The sequence below is a fragment of the Sciurus vulgaris genome (assembly GCF_902686455.1).
Source record: "Sciurus vulgaris genome assembly, chromosome: 11".
Taxonomy (NCBI): Eukaryota; Metazoa; Chordata; class Mammalia; order Rodentia; family Sciuridae; genus Sciurus; species Sciurus vulgaris.
In genome coordinates, this window is record NC_136472.1 from 104320080 (window position 1) to 104345101 (window position 25022).

General features: G+C 36.2%; 1 protein-coding gene and 1 pseudogene across 2 annotated transcripts in view; both read left to right on the plus strand.

The window, feature by feature from the left end:
- Nucleotides 1-25022, plus strand: part of DDX10 (DEAD-box helicase 10) — a 394465-nt gene that overhangs the window by 99688 nt on the left and 269755 nt on the right.
- Nucleotides 10359-12511, plus strand: LOC306638362 (adenylosuccinate synthetase isozyme 2-like; annotated as a pseudogene). Its single transcript, XR_013766817.1, has 3 exons — nucleotides 10359-10718; nucleotides 10887-11437; nucleotides 11975-12511. The product of XR_013766817.1 is annotated as an adenylosuccinate synthetase isozyme 2-like (transcript).

Below are 25022 nucleotides of genomic sequence, written 5' to 3' on the forward strand. Positions count from 1 at the left end.
TTATCTTGTCATTATTCCAAAAACACACAATATAACAACTGTTAACCTAGCATTTACATTTCAATAGGTATAAGTAATCTAACTATGACTTAAAGAATATGAAAGGATGAGTCTAGCTTACATGAAAATATCAGATCATTTTACTTAAGGTACTGGAGTATCCATGGATTTTGGTATCCATTAAACATCATGAACCAATCCCGTTAAGATAAGGTGGGATTACTGTATTACACTTAAATGCTTTATAAAGTAAAAGTTTTGATGAATGTTAAGAATACTCTCAATTACTCCTTTGGCATGTTTTCATTAGTTACACTTTTATTTTTATGGTGCTGAGGATTAAACCCGGACCTTGAGCATGTTAACCAGGTGTCCACCACTGAACTACATTCCCAGCCCTGCTTACACTTTTTTTCTTTGGTACTGGGGCTTGAACCCAGGGTTGCTTAACTACTGAGCCCCTTCTCAGCTCTTTTATTTTATCTTATTTTATTTTTATTTAGAGACAGTTTCATTAAGTTGTTTAGGGCCTTACTAAGTTGCTGAGGCCATCCTTGAACCTGTGATCCTCTTGCTTCAGCCTCCAGAGTCATTGGGATTTCAGGCTTGCACCACTATGCTGAGTATGGTTACACTTTTTATATATCATTAATGGAAAGGATTCTTTATTCATTGATTCTTACAAATTCCTGGTTCAGAACAAAGTAGGAAGCAAGAGTACGCATTTAAGACATGATTCCTGTGATGTATTTTCATTTGAGAATTGAGAAGCATCATGAAAAATTGGAAATATGGGACGTAATAACACATAAGCAAAATTATTCTTCTGAAATAAATCTATAAATTTTTAGTTAGATTTTATATGAAGAGTTATACATGAGAGTTTAATTTTTAACTTGGTATTATGTGAACCATATGGTGCTTACTTTACAAAAGTATTGAGAAGATTAATCAATTCAAAATTTCTTAGGCTTTTCTTTATCTTAAGAATACAAAGTGCTAAATACAGAATGTTTTGTGTGCGTATTAAGTAACATTTATATATTATTTTTGTTCACTGTGATTTCCCTTTCAAAACAGCTCATTCAAAACATCAATTTCTCAGTTTACCTTTTGTATTTGGTGTTGATAGGCCATTCATTGAAGAGTTTGTTTCTACCATTTATTTTTGCTGCTGATTATGTTGCAGTGAAGTAGTGGACTGCTCATAGTGGCCTGTTTTCTGTTTAGATCGATGGTACTGTTTTGTCTGGAGTGCATTATTTCACCAGTGCATTTACTGTTTACAGTGTACAGTCTGGATTTCAAAGTCCTAGCCTTAATGACCTTCTCTGTTTGCCTTCCCTGGTGGTTTGTTCAAGCACAGTGAATCATCTCCTCATTGGTGTTCTTATAGTGCTTATACACTATAGTTCTTATAGTTAATATAGTGAAGTGTAGCACTCATTTTATGAAGTCTATTTTGGTAGTGTCAAGTGTAGATCCTTTTGCTATAATGCAGTTCACAAGAGGAATGTGTTTGACTATTGGGGTACAGGTATAAAATATTAGAACATGAAGGTGCTTAATCCTTCATACTTTTCTGTGTATTTGATTTTATATATACCCACAAAATACAGTTTTTATTGTCAATAAGAGTGTATTGGGACACTTTAAAGTATTTGCTAGGGTTGAACCATTTACTGGGGAGTATAGGTTATTAGAAACACTTAGAAATAAAAAAAAAATCAGTGATTAAGAGTGAAAATTAGAGGGGTAGCACTAGAAATATAAGAAGAGTAGTAACTCTAGATATATTTGCACATTTAGTTCCAGGTGAAAGAGAAGGTTCAAAAAAGATTCCATATTCTTGTTCATAACTTCCCTGAGCCTAGAAATCTGTAATAGCAGACAGCAGATGTTAATTCCTGTTTTCTTACCTAAATGAATGGGCAACCAGGACAACAGCAGGTAACAAGGAGGAAGTCAGAGTATCCGAAAAGGTTGAATTTTCAAACTGATATATTTACATCTAATTTGCATTCAGTAGCTCAAGTAAACACTCTTCTGTTTCCTGCCTTCTCTGTTCCAGGAAATCAGATTTCATTGGTTCAATACCATGGGCCCTCAACCTGACAACAGATGCTGTTGATGGGGTATAAATGTGGGACAGGAACAAGTGTAGGCTGTATAACAGTGCTGGTACACATTGCTGTGGTTTTTGTAAAATATGTCTGGGAGGCGCTGCTTTCCTTGGGGATTTAGAAAAGCCTAGAGGAGGCCATGGAAGCTGCAGAGAAAGAACCTGCTTTTAACTCTAAAACCATGTGTTTCAGTAGCATAATTAAACAGTACAAATCCTTCCTGCAAATAAAAGTATTTACCCTGGAGAAACTCCTTGAAATTATGTCTTAAAGATACATGATGATTTTTCTGTAATTTATATAGAATTTAATCATGAATTCTATATTGTACTCAAACTATTAAAATGTGTTTCTGGTTATGAACTAATCTGGGGTTAGCAAAGTAAGACAAATCTCTTTAGGGCCTGTGCTTGTAGAATAAAGTTTTACTTTGTTTTCAGACTGCAACAGTGAAGTTGAGGAGTTGGGACAAAGACCCTGTGGGCCATAAAGCCTAAAATATTTACTACTTGGCCCTTTACAGGAAAAAAAAAAATTGGCAATTTCTGAGCCATTCAAGCTTGTAGATACTTTAGAGTAGTTTTTTGTTTGTTTTTTTTCCTTTCCAGTTAGATGACTTTTCAGGTCATTCCATGGAGAAGCTTATTTTTATGAGACAATATAGTGGAATAGTTAATATTGACTCTAGAGTAAAACTTTGAGTTCAGATCTTGCCTCAGTCATCTCTAAACTGTATGACTTGGGAAATATTACTTCTCTTATAGTTTCTCCTTTGGAAAGTAGGCTAATAATAATGCTAGTTCAAAGGGTTCTGAGAATTAGTGTCTAGTATATGTGACAGATACTTAATAAATATTGGCTGTTTTCACTTTAGATTGGTTTTCTTTAAAATCTGAAATAAAGAAAAAGGTAAAAGGAACTACTGTACTCCAAGACCATGCCTCGTATGAGAAGTTGGCTCTTCCTTCTTACTTAACTTCTGGCTATACTGATTCTGTTAGCACTCCTACAGTTTTCTTCTTTATTTATTTTTTTTTTTTTTCTCAGTTTTCTTCTTTAAAGATTCTTATTCCTTCAAACCACAGAATTGTTAGTTTGCAGTAAGCTTTATTGAATGTGATTTGGGTTGGTTAATCTGTTTATTTTTCATGTATGTATCAATTAGTGAAATTCAATTTAGGGGTTTTTCAGTAGACTAAGAATGGTATCCTGGGTAATTCTTAGAAGAGGATTTACTTGTGCATACACTAGTACCATATGTATCTGAATGTCAAACTGATTGAGATGAAAATATATTCTTTATCTACTTTATTCAGATTGCAAGTTTAATGAACTTACATTTATAGTTGTCTTGAGAATAGGCCCCTGAATAGATAAGAGATAAATTTAAATTGATTCTATGTTTTCACTCATACATTTACTTCAGTGGACTATTATTTAGCTTTTAGGTTGCTGCATGTAGTTAGATTTGTCCGTTGATTTAAGATTGGTAGACCTCACCTCATCTTTGTCTAACATAGTACTAAACTAGTAACTTTGTTCCTGTAACATCTTTATAGGTTTCTGTTACAGCTGAAGATAGACTAGAGCTGTGAATAATATTCTGTGAATTTCAGATTGGCTTCTTTTAGAAGCCCCCTTCAATGCAGCCTGACTAAAGCAAATAATGTAGTATTCTTATAAAGTTTCAGGATATCTATGCTTTTTTTCTTGTTGGATTATGATGTTTGTTAGTCTTTGGCTAGTCCTACAGGGAGTAAAGTGCAGTTATGTTTTAGTAAATTACAGTCAACATCTACCATATCTTCTTTTCGATTCTTTTGGGTTTATTGAAAAGTGCTAAGTTGTAAAGTCTTTTTTTTTTTTTTTTTGCGTAGAATCCTCTCTTTTGTAATTCTTCAAACACCCTGACAGACAGTAACCATTCTGTCTGACCTAGGAAAGATTCTAACAAGTACAGTAAACAGAACATTTAAGTGTTGAACATTTCAGGAAAGTAGGTTCTTCCTGTGGAGTGGAGAGAAGAAGGAAGCTGTATGACCTTTTGTAGCCTGTTGTCTGGGGCTTCATTACATTACCACTGGCATAATTTTAGCAGCGCAATTACAGCAGATATCTCCCTTCTCTCCCAAACCACAAAGAATTCCTTAAACCACGATGTTAGCATGCCTATGCTCATCTTCATCTCTATTTTCTTCTTCTTTTCCTATCTCTATAAAATGTTTTTTTCTTTCCAAAATTCATGTTGCATGTAAAACCATTTGATTTATAAAAACTCAGTTGTCAACTTTCATGTACCTAATGTAAACTCCATCTGTTAATTATAATTTTAATTATAGTTAGCTGTAATTATTAAAATATTTACTGTAATTATATTTTTGTAATTGGAGACTATTTATGGGGATTTAGAAGAAGATGTGTGTACCCAGCACTCTTTATTATGATAATTTCCATATTTATAAGGTCCAAATTTCCAAGAGTTCTGCCACCCGTAGTATCCCTCAAGGAGTTTTCTCTAGAAGTGTAGTTAACTTCCTTGGTGTCAACCTTAAAATTAAGCAGACTTAGTAATCCAACTTCTCTTCCTAATCTGTTATGCTTAGATTTGATTGAACTAGTTCACCCCCTTACTTCCTTCCAGAACTACTTGTTGGTTTCCATCCTAGAAACTGTCATTCTCATCATGTGTAGTGACCACAGGCCTGTAATCCTAGCAACTTGGGAGAGTGAGGCAGGAAAATCCCAAGGCCAAGGCTAGCCACAGCAACTTAGTGGGGTCCCTGTTTAAAAAACAAATTTAAAAAATTGCATGTAGCTTAGAGGTAGAGTGCCTCTGGGTTTAATTCCCAGTAGGACCACTCCCCTGCCCCTGGCCAGTACAAAAAAACAAAACTCATTTTCTATGACCTTGTTTTTTTTTTTTTTTTTTTCTTGGTAACTCATCTTCATGGAGGAGCATCCTTTTACAAATTTCATTTAAAGACAATTGTACATATTTATATAGGGGTTCAGTGATACTTTGATGTATATAATAGTATGTAATAATCAATCAGGATAATTAGCATATTCATCACCTGATTAGGATCACTTTTCTTCTGATCTTAATTTATTGACTTTCTGACCCTTATAATCTGTTATTCCTCCCTATGTTTGTTTTAATGTCTTTTTCCTCATCATTGCTTTATTTTTCTTTGCTGTCTATCTGTCTTGGCTGTCTTTCTGCTTACTAGTGCCTGGGCTTCCTACTATCACAGTCTTAGCTGGACCCCTTTGTTTCTGCTTCCTTATACCCTGGAGTGGTAACATCAAATCTTACACCTCCTAACTAGTCATTGTTGTGCCCAGTTTCTTCTAATGATGCCAAAGAGAAAGTTATATACCATCTGGTCGAAAACCAGGTTCATGGTAGTGAGTGAGGGGATAAAACTATAATTGACTTACTGTATTCTCTAACATCTAGTGCAAGTTCATGGTCAGTGGTATTCAGGATCTTGCTAATGGTGATATTATTCATTTTTAGAATTTATACTTTTTGCAAGGAACTTGAAATAGCTCACAGGAAATACATATCAAATAGTGAAGCAAACTTAAACTTCTGGCTTTGTAAAATGTTGGGACGTGTATAGAGTATGAGGAATATGGAAGACTAAAGGGAGTATATGAACTTTCTGTGGCTCCTGTGACAAACATCACTACAAACTTAGTGGCATAAAGCTACATAAATTTATTATCTTAGAGTTCTGTAGGTCAGAAGTCTTAAATGAGTCTCACTGTGGTAAAAGCAAAGGGTCAGCAGCAGTGTTGTCTGGAGGCCTGGGGGTAAATCCCTTTCTTTGCCATTGTTAGCTCCCAGAGGTCACCCATGTTGGCCTTTTTCTCTGTCTTAACAGCTAGCAGCCATGGGTTGCTAGCCTAGTTCTTCTTTTTACTGCATCACTCCGGCTGCATCTCTGCTTCCCTTTTCACTTTTAAGGATCCTTACGATTGCATTGACTCCACCTGGATTATTCAGGATATTCTCCTTTAAGGTTAACTGATTAGGAACCTTAATTCACATTTCCATGCAACCTAATATTACAGGATATGGGTATTAGCATGTGGACATATTTGGGGGCTGATTTTCTATTTGGCATGGCCATAAGTTCCACTCATGTGCTCTAGTTAAGTCATAATTATTTCTCTAGGTTGCCTTTATGAGGCCAGAAGAATAATAGAAAATGTTGCTTGTTAGGTGCTTCTTTTTTTGTGCACACTAATGAACATACCAGCTGGTAGTGGTACCTACTACAATGCATTCCATTGATTCTTTAAATTGTTCTGTGTTTCCGCACTACTGAAAGTTAATACTAGGATGCTTTGCAAATTGTAAATGGATATAATTAACTCATTTATCAATAATGAATCATTTATTCTCAGATTCTTTAAAAATTAAGTACTTATTTGAAGTATAACAACATAAAATTATGTCTAAGTTCTTTATTTTAAAAGATCTCATGGCTGTAAATCAAAATAAAATAATAAAGCAAAAATCAACTTCAAATAAATAGCATTTGTTTTATGGAACAGGTAATAACTTTCTTTAATGTGTCATGCGTGGGTGGTTGTGTTGTGATTCAGATTGTGCTCCATTTGAGCTTGGGCTGACCTTTGCTCTTAAGGTACCAGGAGTTTTGGCCTGTGTCAGCGCAGTGTGCTTTACTCCACTGAACTCTGGTGATTGATTTGGTTTTAATTTATCATAGCCACTTGATCCAGAAAGTAAATAAAGAATTTCAGATTGTCATTATCAAACAAGTGAAAAATTTAAAAATTGTTACAGGAAACCTTTGAGACTTCTTAAAATTATATAAATATCTCAGGACTTTGAAGGTTCGAATCTTGACAAATGCTAACCTAGGCAGAATTCACTTTTGAATCTCATCACTTTGTACCATTTTTAAAACACTTTCTATATCCACTTTTTTCATATCTCATGACTTCAGTTTTTTGTGAATTCCTTTAATAGCTCATTTTAGTGATACCGCCGTTTATCGGTGACGAGTTCTGCTCCTTCTAATGTTGAAGATTGAACACTAGAGAAGCACGCCAAGGCAAGCAGATTTAAGCGGGTTTTATTTAAAGGTAATAATACAGACTTCTCCTGGCAGGAAGAAGGGGGCCATGGCTGATGTTCTAAAGTCCCCCAGAAGTGTGCTCACCCTACATCTTTTATAGGTTAAAGTCTTTTGTTCTCCAGTTCTCTCCCCTCTTATCTCTCCTTCCTGCCTACTTAACTAGGCCTGGTTTTTCATTAAGTGAGAAACCATGGGCAGGGGGAGGGCCAGGGTGATTCAGGCAGATAAGGGCCCAGGGGACACCAATTAGCAGCCCCTTGTTTGCAGTCCTTGATAAAGGCAGGTAAATTTGGTAATCAATGGCCTCCAGAGATCCTTCACATTCCATTCTTCCAGGGGCAGTCTCCAACTTCCAGAGGCAGATGGCTTTATGGCCTCCATTTCCTGGATTTGATCCGATCCCCTATTTCTACACTAACTACCTGTTCTTAATTCTGGCTTCATTAGGATGTGGCAGTAAGACTTATTCTAAAATGTTGCCTCCATTAGATATCATTTTATCAGGAATATTTAGTATTACAAAACCAGGTAAGGAAGAAATTGTATACGCATCCATGCTATGAATTCATTCATCCTGGAGACATTTTTGTGTAAGATGTGTTTTTCTTAGTCTCTTGTATTTCATTGTGTTGAATTTGCCAGGACAGAAAAATGTTTAGCTATATTTTAGAAACAGCCTATGTTGATTCATGTGAAAACAGAGAAAGAGTAGAATACAGAAATTAAAAAAAACCTCCTTTTGACATTTTTGTATTTTTAAATGATTCACTATGTTCAGTATGTGTGTGTGCATTTATATTTAAAACTCCCAAGTTTGTTGAAGTTCCTACCTGTTTTCCTATGAGTTCATATCAGAACGTTCTCATGTTGATTGTGTACAATTACAGATGGTAAGTTTTGGGGGCAGCTTGACAGACTCATCAATTTGTGAATAACTTCCTTGATACTGCTTTTTAGTGCAATACATGTAAATGAAATTATGATCATGTCTTTGGGACAAATATAAGATCACGTTGGGATTTGATTTAGGATATACTTTTACTAAAGTAAAATATGATTTTATTTTTAAAAATTGGAGTTCTGTAAGGCCCCCAAAAAGGAAACCCCAACTCTGTCCCATGGATGGATGGCAACCCCAATCAACCACAGGAGGCGTCACTTGATGCAAACCGCAAGAGGTGTTTATTCCAGCGCGCTGGGACCCAACTCCAGGAGTCGAGTCCCTAGCAGAAAATCTTGTAGGTTTATAAAGGCAGAAACCACACATCGGGAGGGGTCGCACATGAAAGGGAAAAGGGGGACAAAGCTGCCGGGAAATTTCAAAGGGGGTCTGGGTTTGCTGATAACATACAACATGTTTCACAATGTTTTACAACAGGGCGTAGATTCTGGTCAATAGTTTCTGGTAATCATTCTGTTTGATCACTATCTGGCTATCTGGCTCAATTTACCCTTTTATTCTCTGTTTGGGGCTGTTTCTTGGAACAGCTTTAAGGGCTTTGTTCCCATTCCTGGGAGGGTGACCTTAGGGAGTTGAGATGACTGGGAGGGTGACCTTAGGGAGTTAAGATAACTGGGAGGGTGACCTCAGACAGCTTAAAAAAATGTCCATTCTTTCAGTTCACAGCTTATAGAGGTGATTACCTACTGTACTCTTGCTAATTTACTGATGAGTGACCTGTGGAAATAGAAGGCTAGAGTTTGGGAATGGGAAAACTATTGATGGTTTTCTCTGAAAGCAGTTTTACATTTGATTTTAGCTATTGCCGTGTATTATTTTCTCTGATGACCAGAGCTATTCACCTAAATTTTATTTGCTGTGAAAAGTCATAGGGAATAGAAGACTGAATAAACAAAGTAATTCAGTCAGTAAGCATGTGCTAGTGGATTTCCCACTCTGTATCAAAACCTATCTTGTATATAGTTCCAACCTGTGTTGGAACAAATGATACAGATGTAAAATGAAACAGTTTCAGATTCTCATCACTTCACATAGCTTTTATGGAATTTGATTTGATCTCCAAGAACCTATTTGTTGCTTTTTTTCTTAACGTGAAACAGTGAGAACATTCCTCAAGGAATGAGAGCCTGTGAGCCTGTGGATCTCTTTTCAACTTCTTCGGGTACTCAAAGCAGGGAAGTTGTTCAGGAAGACAGACTCTATTTTAATTCTATTATGTAAATAATTTTGTTACGTACTTGGGTCTTTCTCTTTCCTTTTGGGCAACAGTAGTCTAGAGGGCATTCCTCAATTACTTATTTTTGTAATCTTGAGACAATTCATTTTGTATGGCAGTAATTGAATTGGAATTGAAGTCATAATGATGTTCCTTGTGATTCTGACCTTTCTAAATGGCTGTAAATGTTGAGTTTTAAAGACCTTTAGATTTCAAATTCCCTCTAGTAAAAAGTTTCTTGATTAATAATGCTGGTACTTCTGGCTTGGTGAGATTATTTCCCTGTCATTGTGTTGTCCTTAGTGATTACTGATTAGAGCTCCTTTGTTAGCTGGGAAGCTGAAAAAACATGAGTAGACCATGTATTGACAAGATAAGAACTTCAGAGAAAGGGCCAAGTATAAATTCAGACCCATTTTCTTTATAAGACATTCCAGCAACCCTAGTAGTGAAGTTTTTGTTCCACCTTCTGTATCTCAGCCTCCATCATTTGGGGGAATACTTAAAAGGATCATTAGATGGAGAAAGTATATCTCAAGAAGTGAAATTTATTGGTATCATGGAGATCTGTAGACTTAAATTTCTTGCTAGTATACATTAGGTACAATGTAGACAAATCTTATGGAAGCCACAGGAGATACCCTATAGAAATTGGGTTGATAAATCATTAAGTACATTTATATAATATTTTCCACTAGTAATGTATGAAAAATCAAAGTTTGACTTGGTACTATAGTTAAAAGTGAACATGATTGATGTTTATTGCTCACTGGGACTTCTCAGGCTCAATTCTGGCAGTGGAATTAGAACAGTCTTTTGGACTGAATTTTCTGTTCCTGATTTTCTTAAAATTACTTAAAAAATGAAGGCCTAGGCAGAGCAGTTCAGTTCGCGCACTCTTCGCCCGCTGTTTCTCTTTCGGCTCGCTTCGCCTCACCTGAGCTATGTCCTTCGTCGAAACCAACCGGGCAGCTTCCTCTGCCCAAAGGTGACTGCGGCCGTCCCAGGGCGCGGCCCGGAGGGAGCCGGGTGACCTAGTGCTCCTAGTGCTCCGCGCGCAGTGGGGCGATGAAGGCAAAGGAAATGTGGTGGATCTGCTGGCGCAGGATGCCGACATCGTGTGCGCTGCCAGGGAGGAAATAATGCTGGCCATACAGTTGTTGTAGATTCTGTGGAATATGATTTTCATCTTTTACCCAGTGGAATAATTAATCCAAATGTTACTGCATTCATTGGAAATGGTGTGGTAATTCATCTACCTGGATTGTTTGAAGAAGCAGAGAAAAACGTTCAAAAAGGAAAAGGTACCTACTCCCCACCCCACATCCATCAAAAATATTTTCTTACCATTTGCTTTTTGGATTCCTGGAAGTATCTTATGTGAATATAACTGAATTTAGACTAGAGTTTTCTAGAGTAAAACATTTGGAGAGATAAGAGAGTAAACGAGTTGTATATTGAAGGAGTGACAGGTCTAGAAGGCTGGGAAAAGAGGCTTATCATATCTGACAGAGCTCATATTGTATTTGATTTTCATCAAGCGGCTGATGGTATCCAGGAACAACAGAGACAAGAACAAGCAGGAAAAAATTTGGGTACCGCAAAAAAGGGAATTGACCCAGTTTATTCTTCTAAAGCTGCTTGGAGTGGACTTCGGATGTGCGATCTTGTTTCTGACTTTGATGGCTCTCTGAGACGTTCAAAGTTCTGGCTAACCAGTACAAATCTATATACCCAACTTTGGAAATAGACCTTGAAGGTGAACTGCAAAAACTCAAGGGTTATATGGAAAGATTAAACCAATGGTGAGAGATGGAGTTTATTTCCTATATGAGGCCCTACATGGACCACCAAAGAAAATCTTGGTAGAAGGTGCAAATGCAGCATTGTTAGATATTGATTTGGGAACTTACCCTTTTGTAACTTCTTCAAACTGTGCTGTTGGAGGTGTTTGTACAGGTTTGGGTATGCCGCCTCAGAATGTTGGTGAAGTATATGGAGTTGTGAAAGCTTATACTCACGCCCCAAAAAGGAAACCCCAACTCTGTCCCATGGATGGACGGCAACCCCAATCAACCACAGGAGGCGTCACTTGATGCAAACCGCAAGAGGTGTTTATTCCAGCGCGCTGGGACCCAACTCCAGGAGTCGAGTCCCTAGCAGAAAATCTTGTAGGTTTATAAAGGCAGAAACCACACATCGGGAGGGGTCGCACATGAAAGGGAAAAGGGGGACAAAGCTGCCGGGAAATTTCAAAGGGGTCTGGGTTTGCTGATAACATACAACATGTTTCACAATGTTTACAACAGGGCGTAGATTCTGGTCAATAGTTTCTGGTAATCATTCTGTTTGATCACTATCTGGCTATCTGGCTCAATTTACCCTTTTATTCTCTGTTTGGGGCTGTTTCTTGGAACAGCTTTAAGGGCTTTGTTCCCATTCCTGGGAGGGTGACCTTAGGGAGTTGAGATGACTGGGAGGGTGACCTTAGGGAGTTAAGATAACTGGGAGGGTGACCTCAGACAGCTTAAAAAAATGTCCATTCTTTCAATACCACTAGAGTTGGTATTGGTGCCTTTCCTACAGAGCAAGACAATGAAATTGGAGAATTATTACAAACAAGGAGTAGGGAGTTTGGTGTAACTACAGGAAGGAAAAGAAGACGTGGCTGGTTGGACCTTGTTTTACTCAAATATGCTCATATGATCAATGGATGTACTGCGTTGGCCCTTACCAAGTTGGATACTTTGGACATGTTTATGGAAATCAAAGTTGGAGTTGCTTACAAGTTAGATGGTGAAATCATACCTCATTTCCCAGCAAACCAAGAAGTCTTAAATAAAGTTGAAGTTCAATATAAGACTCTCCCAGGATGGAATACAGACATATCAAATGCAAGGACATTTGAAGAACTACCTTTTAATGCACAAAATTATGTTCAATTTATTGAAGATGAGCTTCAAATTCCAGTTAAGTGGATTGGTGTAGGTAAATCCAGAGAATCTATGATTCAACTGTTTTAAGGATTTCCAGAACACTCCTTGAGGAGAGGGGAAAGACTTTCTTAAATATTTCTTTATGACCTGCAAATTCAAGAATAAGACATTGATGTGAGTTTTAAGCCCTACAGTTGTTTCCAGTCTTAGGAAGAATGGCTATTGTGGAGATAGACTTTGGCATATTCAGTGTCGGCTCTCCTCTGCTGGCATAATTGCCGAATCATTTGTTGCTCCTGCTGCTCATGGTGCCACGTTTTCTTTCAATGTTTAGGAATACTAAATCCATGTTATTTGAAATCTAAAATAGTTACTTTAATGTAGTTTTTCTGTATTATTGTCATTGTGTGTTCTTAGGTTTTACCATGGTAAGAACAATTAATGCAGTTTTGCACAAATATTTTTACATTCTGATCATTCAGTTCTGTCATTGTAATCTTTGTGTCAGGAAAAAGGATGAAGAGAGAGGGTTCTGTAAACTTTTGCAATGCTATAAATTCAGTTTAAATTGTGAGGTATTATTTTTGCTGAAACCATTACAAAATTGAGCTTTTGGCAGGGGGAGGGAGCTTATTCATGGGCTCTTTATTTTGTACAGAATACAACTTATTTCTCTTTATAAATTATTTAATATAGTGAGCATTTAATTGAAATGTTCAAAGAAAAAAAAAAATGTTCCCCCCAAACAACAATCTTAATATTTTAAAAAGTCATTAAAAAAATGAAGGCCTACATATTTAAATGAAAAATTATTAGTAAATCATAGCCACCAGTACTTTTGGCTGTCACAGTAGTATACATGGATAAAGGTTCATGTACTAAATCTGGTTCATTTACTGAATCCCTTAATATTGACACTTGTTAATATTATAGCCTACCAGGTGTGAGCCAGAGGTAACCCCTCTTTAACTCCTTATTCCAAATCTCTCCTGGTTTGTCGTTATCACTTTATAGTGGGCATAATATACTCCTGCTAGAGAGTAAACAACTTGATCTTATTCTAAGTATTAGATAGTATTCATACAAAGTTGCAGAAAGGGACATTTTGTATATTAAAAACAAACCCTGTTGATTTTATTGTAAGTTCTATGGTAATGGGAAAAGTTTTTACCCAGTACATTATAAAAATCAATCTTATAATTCATTAAGGGACTTTAATGGTATGAAGTGTGTGGGCATTTAATTCTCCAGTAACCCCTGTAAGAAATTATTCAAATGAATAGTGAGTTCCTGTGATCTTCCTGTTAAAAATGCTTAAATATGTCAAAAATGACAGTAGTTCTCAGTGACTTCTGTACTTCATAGTAAGCTCAATGAATTACAACCGAAGTGAACATATAAGCACTTGGATTGATGCATTATTCAAGGAACTTGTTAGTCTTCTGTGTATGAGCCAAACATGGATTTATTTTCCTCCTTAATATCATCCACTTCTCTCTGTATCCCTCTGCCTGAAACAGTGAAGAGTTAATTTTAGAATCATAGAATTATATGCTTGACCTCTAAAGAGAATAGTAATGTTCATAGAGTTGCTGAATAATATTTGAAGATTTCAAACAAAGTGCTAGAAGTTAGAAGAGAGACACCAAGTGATTGGATTTTAATTTTATTAAAGCTATGAGATAAATTTTGGAAGTGAAAATTGGCAAGCTAGCTTCGATCCTTGGTGAAAACTCTGGAGCTTATTAAATAGATGTGAGCAGCACAGGGTGAGAAGGAATGAACAGTAGAACCCAGTATAGGTTATTCACTTTAAATTTTCATTTTATTTTCTGGATAGACTTGCCAAAGGAACAAATCCAGGGGTACTTTAGATGTGTCACGTGCTCTGCTTGATAGGTACTCCCAGAGCATTTTTTGGTAGCAAGATGAAGAAACTTGGAATCTTTAGTATGTTTTTTTTTTATTGTGTTTTTTTTTTGGGTTTGTCTCTGAGTTTTCTCTTCTGTACCATTGGTCTACCTGCCTGTTGATCTACCATGCTGTTTTTGTTACTTTTGCTGTGTGGTATAGTTCAAGGTCTGGTAGTGTGATACCTCCTGCTTTACTCTTCTTGCTAAGGATTGCTTTGGCCATCCTGGGTCTCTTATTTTTCCAAATAAATTTCAGGATTGCCTTGTCTATTTCTAAGATTTACCTCATTGGAATTTTAATTGGAATTGCATTGAATCTGTATAACACTTTTGGTAGTATGGCCATTTTGACAGTATTAATTCTGCCTATCCAAGAACAGGGAAACCTTTCCATCTTCTAAGGCTTTTTTTTTTTTTTTTAACTTCTTTATTTAGTGTTCTGTAGTTTTCACTGTAGAGGTTTCTTATCTCTTTTAGATTGATTCCCAAGTGTTTTTTTTTTTTGACTTATATGAATGCTATAGTTTTCCTAATTTCTCTTTCAGAGGATTCATCACTTATGAATAGAAAGCATTAGATTTATTTGTGTTGATTTTATATCCTGCTTCTTTGCTGCATTCATTTATTCTAGAAGCTTTCTGGTGGAATTTTTTTGGATTCTCTAAATATAGAATCATGTTGGCAAATTGTGATAGTTTGAGTTCTTCTTTCCTATTCCTATCCCTTTAATTTCTTTTGTCTGTCTAATTGCTCTGGCTGGAGTTTCAAGGACGATGTTGAATAGAAGGCATGAAAGAGGGCATCCTTGTCTTGTTCCAGTTTTTAGAGGGAATGCTTTCAGTTTTTCTCCGTTTAGAATGATGTTGGGCTTGGGCTTAGCATAAATAGCCTTCACAATGTTGAGGTATGTTCCTACTACTACTCATAATTTTTTTTTTTTTTTTTTTTAGTGTTCTGACCATAAAAGGGTGCTGTTTTTAATTTTATCAAATACTTTTTCTGCATCTGTTGAGATTGATCATGATGATTCTTAACTTTAAGTCTATTGATGTGATGAATTAGTTTATTGATTTCCAGATGTGAACCAACCTTACATCCCTGGGATGAACCCCACTTGATCATAGTACACTATCTTTTTAATATGTTTTTGTATGCAGTTTGCCAGGATTTTGTTAAGAATTTTTGCATCTATGTTCATCAGGGATATTGCTCTGAAGTTTTCTTTCTTGGATGTTTTCTTTGTCTGGTTTTGGTGTAAGGGTGATACTAGCTTCGTAGAATGAGTTTGGAAGGGTTCCCTCCTTTTTGGTTTCATGGAATACTTTCAGGAGTGTTGGTATTAGTTCTTCTTTGAAGGTCTTGTAGAACTTGGCTGAGAATCTCTCTGGTCCTAGGCTTTTCTTAGTTGGTAGGCTTTGGATGGCTTTTTCTATATCACTGCTTAAAATTGGTCTGTTTAAATTGTGTATGTCCTTTTGCTTCCATTTGGGTGGATCATATATTTCTAGAAATTTGTTGATGTCTTTGAGATTTTCTAATTTTTTGGAGTATAGATTTTCAAAATAGCTTCTAATTATCTTTTGTATTTCAGTAGTGTCTGTCATGATATTTCCTTTTTCATTATGAATTTTAGTAATCTTGAATTTTTCCTCTCCTCCTTATTGTGGCTAAGGGTTTATCAATTTTATTTTTTCAAAGAATCAACTTTTTGTTTTGTCGATTTTTCAATTGTTTCTTTTGTTTCAATTTCATTGGTTTCAGCTCTGATTTTAATTGTTTCTTGTCTTCTACTTTTAATGTTGATTTGTTCTTTTTGTAGGGATTTAAGATTTAATGTTAAGTAATTTATTTGTTGACTTTTTTATTCTTTTAATGAATGAGCTCAATGCAATGAATTTTTCTCTTAGTACTGCTTTTATAGTGTCCCAGAGGTTTTGATATGTTGTATTGGTATTCTCATTTACATTTAAGAATTTTTTATCTTATCCCTGATGTCTTCTGCTATCCATGTGCCATTCAATAGCATATTATTTAGTCTCCAGGTGTTGGAATAGCTCCAGTTTTTATTTTATCACTGATTTCTAATTTCATTCTATTATGATCTGATAGAATGCAGCTCGTATCTCTATTTTTTTGTATTCACAAAGAGTTTCTTTGTGGCATAATATATGGTCTGTGTTAGGGAGGGATCCATCTGCTGCTGAGAAAAAACTGTATTTACTTGTTGATGGATGGAATATTCATGTATCTTTTAATTCTAAATTATTGTATTTTTTAGTCTGTAGCTTCTTTATTTAGTTTTTGTTTAGAAAATCTCTCTAGTGGTGACAGAAGTGTGTTAAAGTCACCCAGTGTTAATTGTGTTGTGGTCTATTTATTTGATTCTTGAGTTTGAGAAGGGCTTGTTTGATGTACATAGGTGCTCCATTGTTTGGGGCATATGTATTTACAAGTGTTGTGTCTTGTTGATATGTGATTTCCTTAAGTGTGAAATGTCTTCTTTATTCCTTCTGACTAACTTTGACTCAAAGTCCACCTTATCTGATACGAGGATGGAAGCCCCTGCTTTTTTATGCAGTCAGTGTGTGTGATACGTTTTTCCTATCCTTTCACCTTCAGTCTGTGGATGTCTTTTCCAATGACATGAATCTCTGGATTGCAGCATTTTGTTGGGTCTTTTTTCTTTAATCCAATCTGCCAGTCTATGTCTTTTGATTAATGAATTTAGGCCATTAACATTCAGGGTTATTATTGAGATATGACTTGTATACCATGTCATTTTGGCTTATTTTTTGTTTTTTAACTTGACTTAATTTCTCCTTTGATTGATTTTTCTTTAGTGTAGTTCCTCCCTTTGCTGACTTTCATTGTTTTTCATTTCCTCTTCATGGAATATTTTGCTGAGAATGTTCTGTAGTGCAGGCTTTCTGTTTGTAAATTCTTTTAACTTTGTTTATTATGGAAGATTTTATTTGTTATTAAATCTGCAACTTTTTCTGGATATAAGATTCTTGGTTGGCATCCATTTGCTTTAGGGGTTTGGTATGTGTTGTTCAAGGACCTCTTAGTCTGTGTTGGGAAATGTGATACCCGAGTTGGTTTTCCTCTATATGTAATGTTATACTTTTCTCTTGTGACCTTTAAAATTCTCTCCTCATTTTGTATGGGCATTTTCATTATAATGTGCCTTGGTGTGGCTCTGTTGTAATTTTGTACATTTGTGTTCTGTAAGCCTGTTGTATTTGATCTTCCATTTCATTCTTCAGGTTCAGGAAATTTTCTGATATCATTTCATTGAATAGATTGTTCATTCCTTTGGTTTGTATCTCTGTACCTTCCTCTATCCCAATAATTCTTAAATTTGGTCTTTTCATGTTATCCCATAATTCTTGGAGGTTCTGTTCATGGTTTATTACCGTCTTATCAGTGTGGTCAACTTTATTTTCAAGATTAAATATTTTGTATTCATTTTCTGAGGTTCTGTCTTTCAGATGATCTAGCATACTGGTGATGCTTTCTATTGAGTTTTTAATTGGGTTATTGTTTCCTTCTTTACAAAGATTTCTGTTTGGTCTTTTTTTAAAGAATCTCTTATTGAAGTAATCTTTTATTTCTTGAATTTGCCCTTTTTACCTTTTATTGAAGTGATCTTTTGTTGCCTGAATTTGGTCCTCTTAAATCATTCTTTACTTTGCAGATCATTTTTATTATGTACACTCTGAACTCTGGCATTTTTTCTTGTGTCTGTTGTCAATGGATTCTATTAATATAAGCATCTTGGTTTGTTTTGGGCACTTTCTTCCCTTGTTATTTCATGTTGTTTGTGTGTTTTTTCCTCTAGCAGTGCGGATCTGAGGTATTACAGTTTCCCCTGTATAGATTTATAGTGTCCCTGTAGGTTATCAGTACCTCAACTTTAAGGGGGAGATCAATATTAACAGCACCCAATGCAAATAATAAGTAACATTAAAACAAAATAACCCCCTTAAGTCATTTAACAGTTTTGTTGCAATAAACAGAGATGGTTTGTTGATTATATCTACAACATAAACAGTAGGTTTGCAATAAGGTCTATAGGTCTAATGGTGGACAAAGAAAATGTGGGAGGGGTGTAGAATGTGATGTTTTTGAGGTGGGAGGTGAGAATATAGAGGTATTAGATCATAGGAAGAGTGAAAGAGAAGCCACAAGAAGTTGGTTGTTAGCAGGAGAAGAATGAGAGAAAGAGATTCCAACGAAGCAAATAAGGGGACAATAGAGAATGCCAGTAAAAAAGAAACAAAAGAAAACATGTAAAAAAAATTGAAGACTCTACAACAATACTGTAACATACTATCCAAACCTCCCAGTTTTCAGTAGTCTGATGCATGAGAAGTACTTGTTTTCAAAGATGTTGGGGATGGGAGAGCAGAAAATGAAAAACAAAAAATGAAAAAAATGTGTGTGTGTGCGGGAGAATTGTGAAGCAAAATTGAACAATTGTTTCTGTTGGAGTTCAGTATATTCTCTGCTTCCCTTCTCATCTAATAGGTGGGGTTGTCTAGAATGTGCTGGTAACTGCACTTTTAGTATGGTGAAAGTTACTAAGGTGGGAGGATTAGACTTGGAGGCAGGACTCTTGGAGGTGGGGTATAGTAACTGGCAGTCTCACTGGAAGACTGCACCCCAGGACTCACCTTTGGGTCTACTTGTGTGATGCAGGAGCTTGGTCTTAGCCCCTTCCCTCACTTGTGGACCCCACAATTCCTGGTCTCTAATTTAGTCTCTAAATTGTGTCTCCCTGTGCTCCCCCTTTTGTCTTGCCATTCAGGAACTTCTGTCCCTGAAAGTCCTGAGGACTGAGCTGGGACCTGTGTGCCTTTTGTGGGAAACTGTTCTGTATCAGGCAGATCAGGATCAGGTGCTGAGAACTGTGGGCCAGCTATGTAGCTGCAAGTTTTGGGCCAAGTTGGTGGCTAGGGGTTATTTGGGAGACTTGAGATTGGGAGCTGGAGGGCCCTGTTGATTGCCAAACTGGCGGGACAGGTGATTGGTGAATGCTGTATTAGGGAGGGAGTTGTGGACCAGGCTGATGTCAGGTCCCAGCAAGTGCTACCTGTGTTATCTCTGGGATCCAGGTGGGTGCCAGACTGATTGACTGAATGAGTTGGGATCAAGATGCCCTCACACCCTCTTCCAACCTACTGACCCCTTGCAAGACTCTCCTGCCTCTACAGCAAGATAGTGACTATTAGCACATCTAGCAGAGGTACCTCAGATATAATCAAGCCTGTAGGGACCTGATGATGTTCTTTCAGGTATAGCTGTTAATCCTTTGATGGAAGTGGCCCACATCCCTAGTTGGTGGTGGTGGTGGTGGCAGCTAACCTGTAGGTACCTTGATATTGGGCTTCTAGTCTCTGGCTGGTATCCTAAGATGGAAGCTGCCCCTGCCTAAAGATGGCAGTTGGCAGTAGTGGAGGTAACCCAAGATGGCAGCAGAGGTGTTCCAAGGTAGAGATAATCACTTTCAGAGATGGGGGCAGCAAGGGTGGGCCATGTTGGTATTGGGCAGCCTGTTCAGAGATGTGGTGTTTTCAGCAGGTGGTGCTTTGGCAGGTGGCTGTCTCCAAACTCTGTCCAGTGTTCAAGGTGGGAAGCTGCCTTGTGGAGGCGTGTACGAAGGTGACGCAGTGTCTCAAGATGGAGGCTACCTCACGTTGGGAGGTGGGACCAAAGTGCGGCAGGGTGTAGCAGATCCACATGGTGGGCAGGTCAGCAGCTGAATGGTCTTATTAAATATTAGTACTTATAGTTCAGATTTCTTTTGGCAAAAAGAAAGTAATTTTTCAAATGCTGAACTCTTGTAGATCTTGAAGATCTGATATAGGTTTAGATATGTTGGGAATTGGATTATCATTGTTCCTTTCTCAGCAGACCAGTTCTTTTATTTTATTTATTTAATTTTTTTAAGCATGTCTTTTTTTCCTCTTTTGGGTAATAGCTTTACTGAGATATAATTTGTCACCATGGAGTTTCACTCATTTAAAGAGTATAATTCATGTTTTCTTAGTATACTCAATTGGTCAGCCTCATTGCTATCAATTTATAAAATGTTTTTATGACCTCCAAAAAGAAAACCCTGTATCCTTTAAGTTATAACTACTTACTCAGTTGCCTCTAGTTATAAGTAGCTATGGATTTGTGTTCCAACTGAATAGATTAACCTTATTCTGTATATTTCATATAAATGGAGCCATCAGTGATCTTTTGTGACTAGCTTCTTTAACTTTAGCAGAATGTTTTTTAAGCTCATTAATGCTGTTGCATATTTTCACTGCTTCATGTTTTTTATGGCTGAATAATAATTTATAAGGAAACACCACTTTGTTTTACTTACTCAGTTGAGGCAATTTGGGTGTTTTTACCCTTTTGACAGCCATGAATTAATGCTGTGAACATTGATGTACAAGTTTTTGTTGGATGTTAATATTCATTTCTATTTTTTATGAACACCTATGAGTGCAGCTGCTCAGTCAAATGCTAGTTGTACACTTAAAAATGTGAAGAATTTGCCAGATTGTTTTTTAAAGGGATTGTACTGTTTTGCCACACCTACTAGCAGTGTATGAGGATTCCAGTTTGTCTGGTATCCTCACATTATGAGTCATTGTCTTTTTGATTATAAGCCATCCTAATTGGTATGATAAGTAATATATCATTGTGGTTTTGATTTTCTTTGTCTGATGACTAATGAGGGTCCCTATACATGTGTTGTTGTAGTTTTGGCTCAGTAAAGACAACATAAGCATTAAAAGGGAAGTAATAACATCTGTTAGGTTGATTATAAGGAGTGAAATGACTGTGAAGATGTAAGTTGAAATGAGTCTCGAACAAAGAACTATGCCAAGAATTGTAGTTTATAAGGAGTTTTAATTAAACAAAGGAATAGCATAAACAAAGACCTGAGAAAAGGAACTGGATGAAGGTGTAAATATATATGTAAGGAACTTATAGCTGAATTTGGATTGGTGGGTTTGCTAGATTAAAAAGCCCAGGATATGATTTTTGAGCTTAATAGTGTAAACAGGCATCATTTATTTATTTTTTTTCTTTAGTGTGATGGATATAGAGTCATTTAAGGTGGATCAAGCTGGTCAGTGTATAAATGAGATATAGCAGATAGGTTTTCCTCGTATGTACTAAATGAAGGCCCTCTAATTAGAATGATAATTCAACTTAAGCTGAATTGTCCAGAGAATAGTGATTGATGATTAGTGGGACCTACTTTTGACATGGGCTAGAGTTGTTTTAACATGATCACCAGTTTCCCATTTCTGGAGGGTATATGGAGATGATAGCTATGAGTTTAAGAAACATGGAGAGAAGACTTAATTTTGTACTATTTTTCAAGTTGAGCATTATGGGTACAGACTATTTGTCACTTCCTTGACATTCTTTTTAGTTTCTTTTGAAGCTGCTTGCCTACTAAATTCTGTTTTTTGGCCATACTGGGGAATGAATGGAGGAGTACTTTGTCACTGAGCTACGGTCTTAGCCCTTTTATTTATTGAGACAGGGTGTCACTTAGTTGCCCAGGCTTGCCTTCAACTTGGAATCCTCCTGCCTCAGTCTCCTGAGATGTTGGGATTACAGATATGTGCCACTGTGCCTGGCACTTACTAATTTTTCTGGCCCTATTCCCTATTCTCTTCATGCCTACTGTTACTCCCTTGTATAACCTTTGGATTATTAAAAGAACCCCTAAACTGATCTTCTTTCTCAAATATGCCTTCCAACATAATTGTCAGAAAAAGCTTAAAAGTTTAATCAGTACTATTAATCTCCCTCTTGTTATTGGTTCATAGAATTTGTTCTAGTTAGTACCATGTTGATAGAATTTTCTATGGATCCTGGCCTGTCTGAATATACTAGGTTTGGTATTATAGTTTGGAGAGGACAGTGAAATATATACATACCATAGCAAAATTGGAAGAAAAAATTACATAGGTTTTCTGATAAGACAGAGTAAGCACCTAATAGATTAAGCCTCTTGTAGATAATTTAAATTTGGGGCAAGTTATAAATTCTAACTTCTAGAGTGAGCATATAAGTTAGCAGATTATAGAGGGGAACCAAAACTTGGAAGGAAGGATGGGCATAAAGCGGAGTTTTTGTATTAGCTTTGCTCTAAGGATGGGCCATAGTCATAGGGTAGGGAAAAACTTTCTCAAGGGAGAATGCAGTCTTTCTGGTCTGAGGATATGGGAGATGGAGGTAGGGCAATCAAGACTACCAGAGAATGAAGGAGACTTCTGGGAGAGGGAACCAAAGAAGGAGAGCTCTAAACTTTGAACTCGTGAGACTTAAAATTTCTTTTGTAAGCAAATGCTAGAGTATCCAGATGAAAAAAATTAGTAGACATGTGAAGACATGGAGAATCTGGACAATACTGTTAACCACCTTTGCTCATTGATATTTTAGAATACTACATACAACAACTGCAGAATGTTCACCTGGTATATTCATAATGCTCTGTATACTAGGTCACAAAGTTTTTTTAATTTGTTCTTTTTAGATATACATGATATTAGCGTGTATTTTGAACACACACATATATATATATGTATACACACACACGGAGTATATCTTGTTCTAATTAGGATTCTATTCTTGTGGTTGTACATAATGTGGAGATTTACTGTTGTGTATTCATATATGAACATAGGAAAATTATGTTTGAAATGGTTGAACTACCAATGGGACATCTAGGAAGACATAAAATATTGGGAAATTAAGTCTGTGTAAGGTCTGAAGATCGTGCCTTTGCTAATTGTTTTTATGTTCTTATGTTGACATGGGTACTCATTGTTTAAAAGTGGGGTAAAACAGAGGAACATAGAATGGGTTGCACATGGATTATTAAAATTTATATCTAGATATTTTGGAGTCTAGACTAAAAATAAAATCCATCATTATTCACAATTTGTGAAATAAATTTGTTAGAGTACCTTAATTCTTTCAAATGGTATTTACATTGTTATTGATGGCAATCTTTGCTCACAAAATGGGACATTACTGCGATACTTGACTGTTCAAGTTTGTTAGCTTAGTGACAAGATTGCGTGTTTTATCAGGCCAAAGTTTAAAGTTCTCTTAATCTTAAGGGTCAAAGGACTGATTCTCTTTTTATGCTAGAAAGAGAAACTGTAATTTTCCTATTAAACACTTCCTTAATTGCTTGGCTTTCTCTCCTCACATTTCTTGGAAGTGTCACTGCTGCAAGTTTTCTTCTGTAAATGTCAGCACATATAGCATATGTAAGACTTTATAAATTAAACTCAAATCTCATTTGACATGTAAAACTTGGTCAATGAAATTGAATTATTCATCACAAAAGAAGTCATATCAAAACTAATCATTTAGATGATACATAATGGGGGTGGAGGGTAAGAGAAGAATGGATGAACTTTGAATTATGTAGAGGGAAATGAGAGGAGGGAGGGGTAGTGGTATGAAGATGGTGAAATGACACAGACATTACCCTATGTACCCTATGTGTGTTTACCTGAATGGTGTGAATCTACATCATGTACAGCCATAGAAACAAAAGTTGTACCCCATTTGTGTACTGTGAATCACAATGCAGTCTGTAAAACTTAAAAAAAAAAAACAAATAATTTAAGAGTGCAGGATTTAAACTAGATGCTTTACTTTGATTTAAGCAGAAATACTTTTAATTGCAAAAACTTGTAATGGCCGCTTACATTGCAAAGTGTTTTGCTAATTGGCAAGAACATAGGTAAAACTAGGAAGAACTATATTTTACTGAAATTTTGTGTGGAATTTTTTGGCACTTTGTTGAGTGTGATGGTCAATCCTATAAATACTGTGTAAAGACGATTTTGTCTTGGATCTGTAATTTCTGTTTAAAAGTTGATTATAATTTAGTTGTGATCAAAGCTAAAATTAAATTGCAAAATTTGTATAAAGTCCAGCTGTTGCTTTGAAAGTTGTAGTTGGCGGAAATGAGAAACCATATTAAGATTCTGTTTTGAAAGATTCCATTTGAGCAAACAGTGTTGGAGTGTCACTTTTTTCTTCTTGGGAAACAACCAGAAAAGCTAACTTGAAAGATTTTTGTTTTAGGGTTTTTATCAGTAAATGATGCTACAGTACCCGATGCCAGCTAGTTTGTCTTTCATTTAGTACTGTAAGCAGGTGTAGTTCAGACTGAAAGTCACTTACATGGTTGACTTATACATAACATTCATTTTTCAATATAATATTAAGAAGCTAATGGCAGATGTGAGTTCTGTTTTTTGCTAACTAGCTAAAGGATACTGAGCTATTAACACAATTAAACTGTAAATCCATTGCCCTATTATACTTGAGTTTCTAAACCCTTTCTCTTTGAACCTCACTGTCAGAGATCCCTTTGGCACTCTGATAATTCTGTAGGCTACTTCTCAGAGTAATGTTTCAAAAGCAAAAACTGTTATCAGATTATAGTAGTTTCCCCTTATCCATGAATTGCTTTCCAAGATTTAAATTACAAGATCAACAAGCCTGAAATTATTTAATGGAATTGGATGCTGTTCTAAGTAGTACGAGGAAATCTTGTTTCATCCTACTCTTTGCCGCCTAGTTGTGAATGATCCCTTTTTCCAGTGCATCCACACTGTGTATTCTGTCTGCCTGTTAGTCACCTAGTAGCTGTCTCAGTTATCAGGTCAATTATAGCAATATCTCAGCACTTACTTTCAAGCAACACTTATTT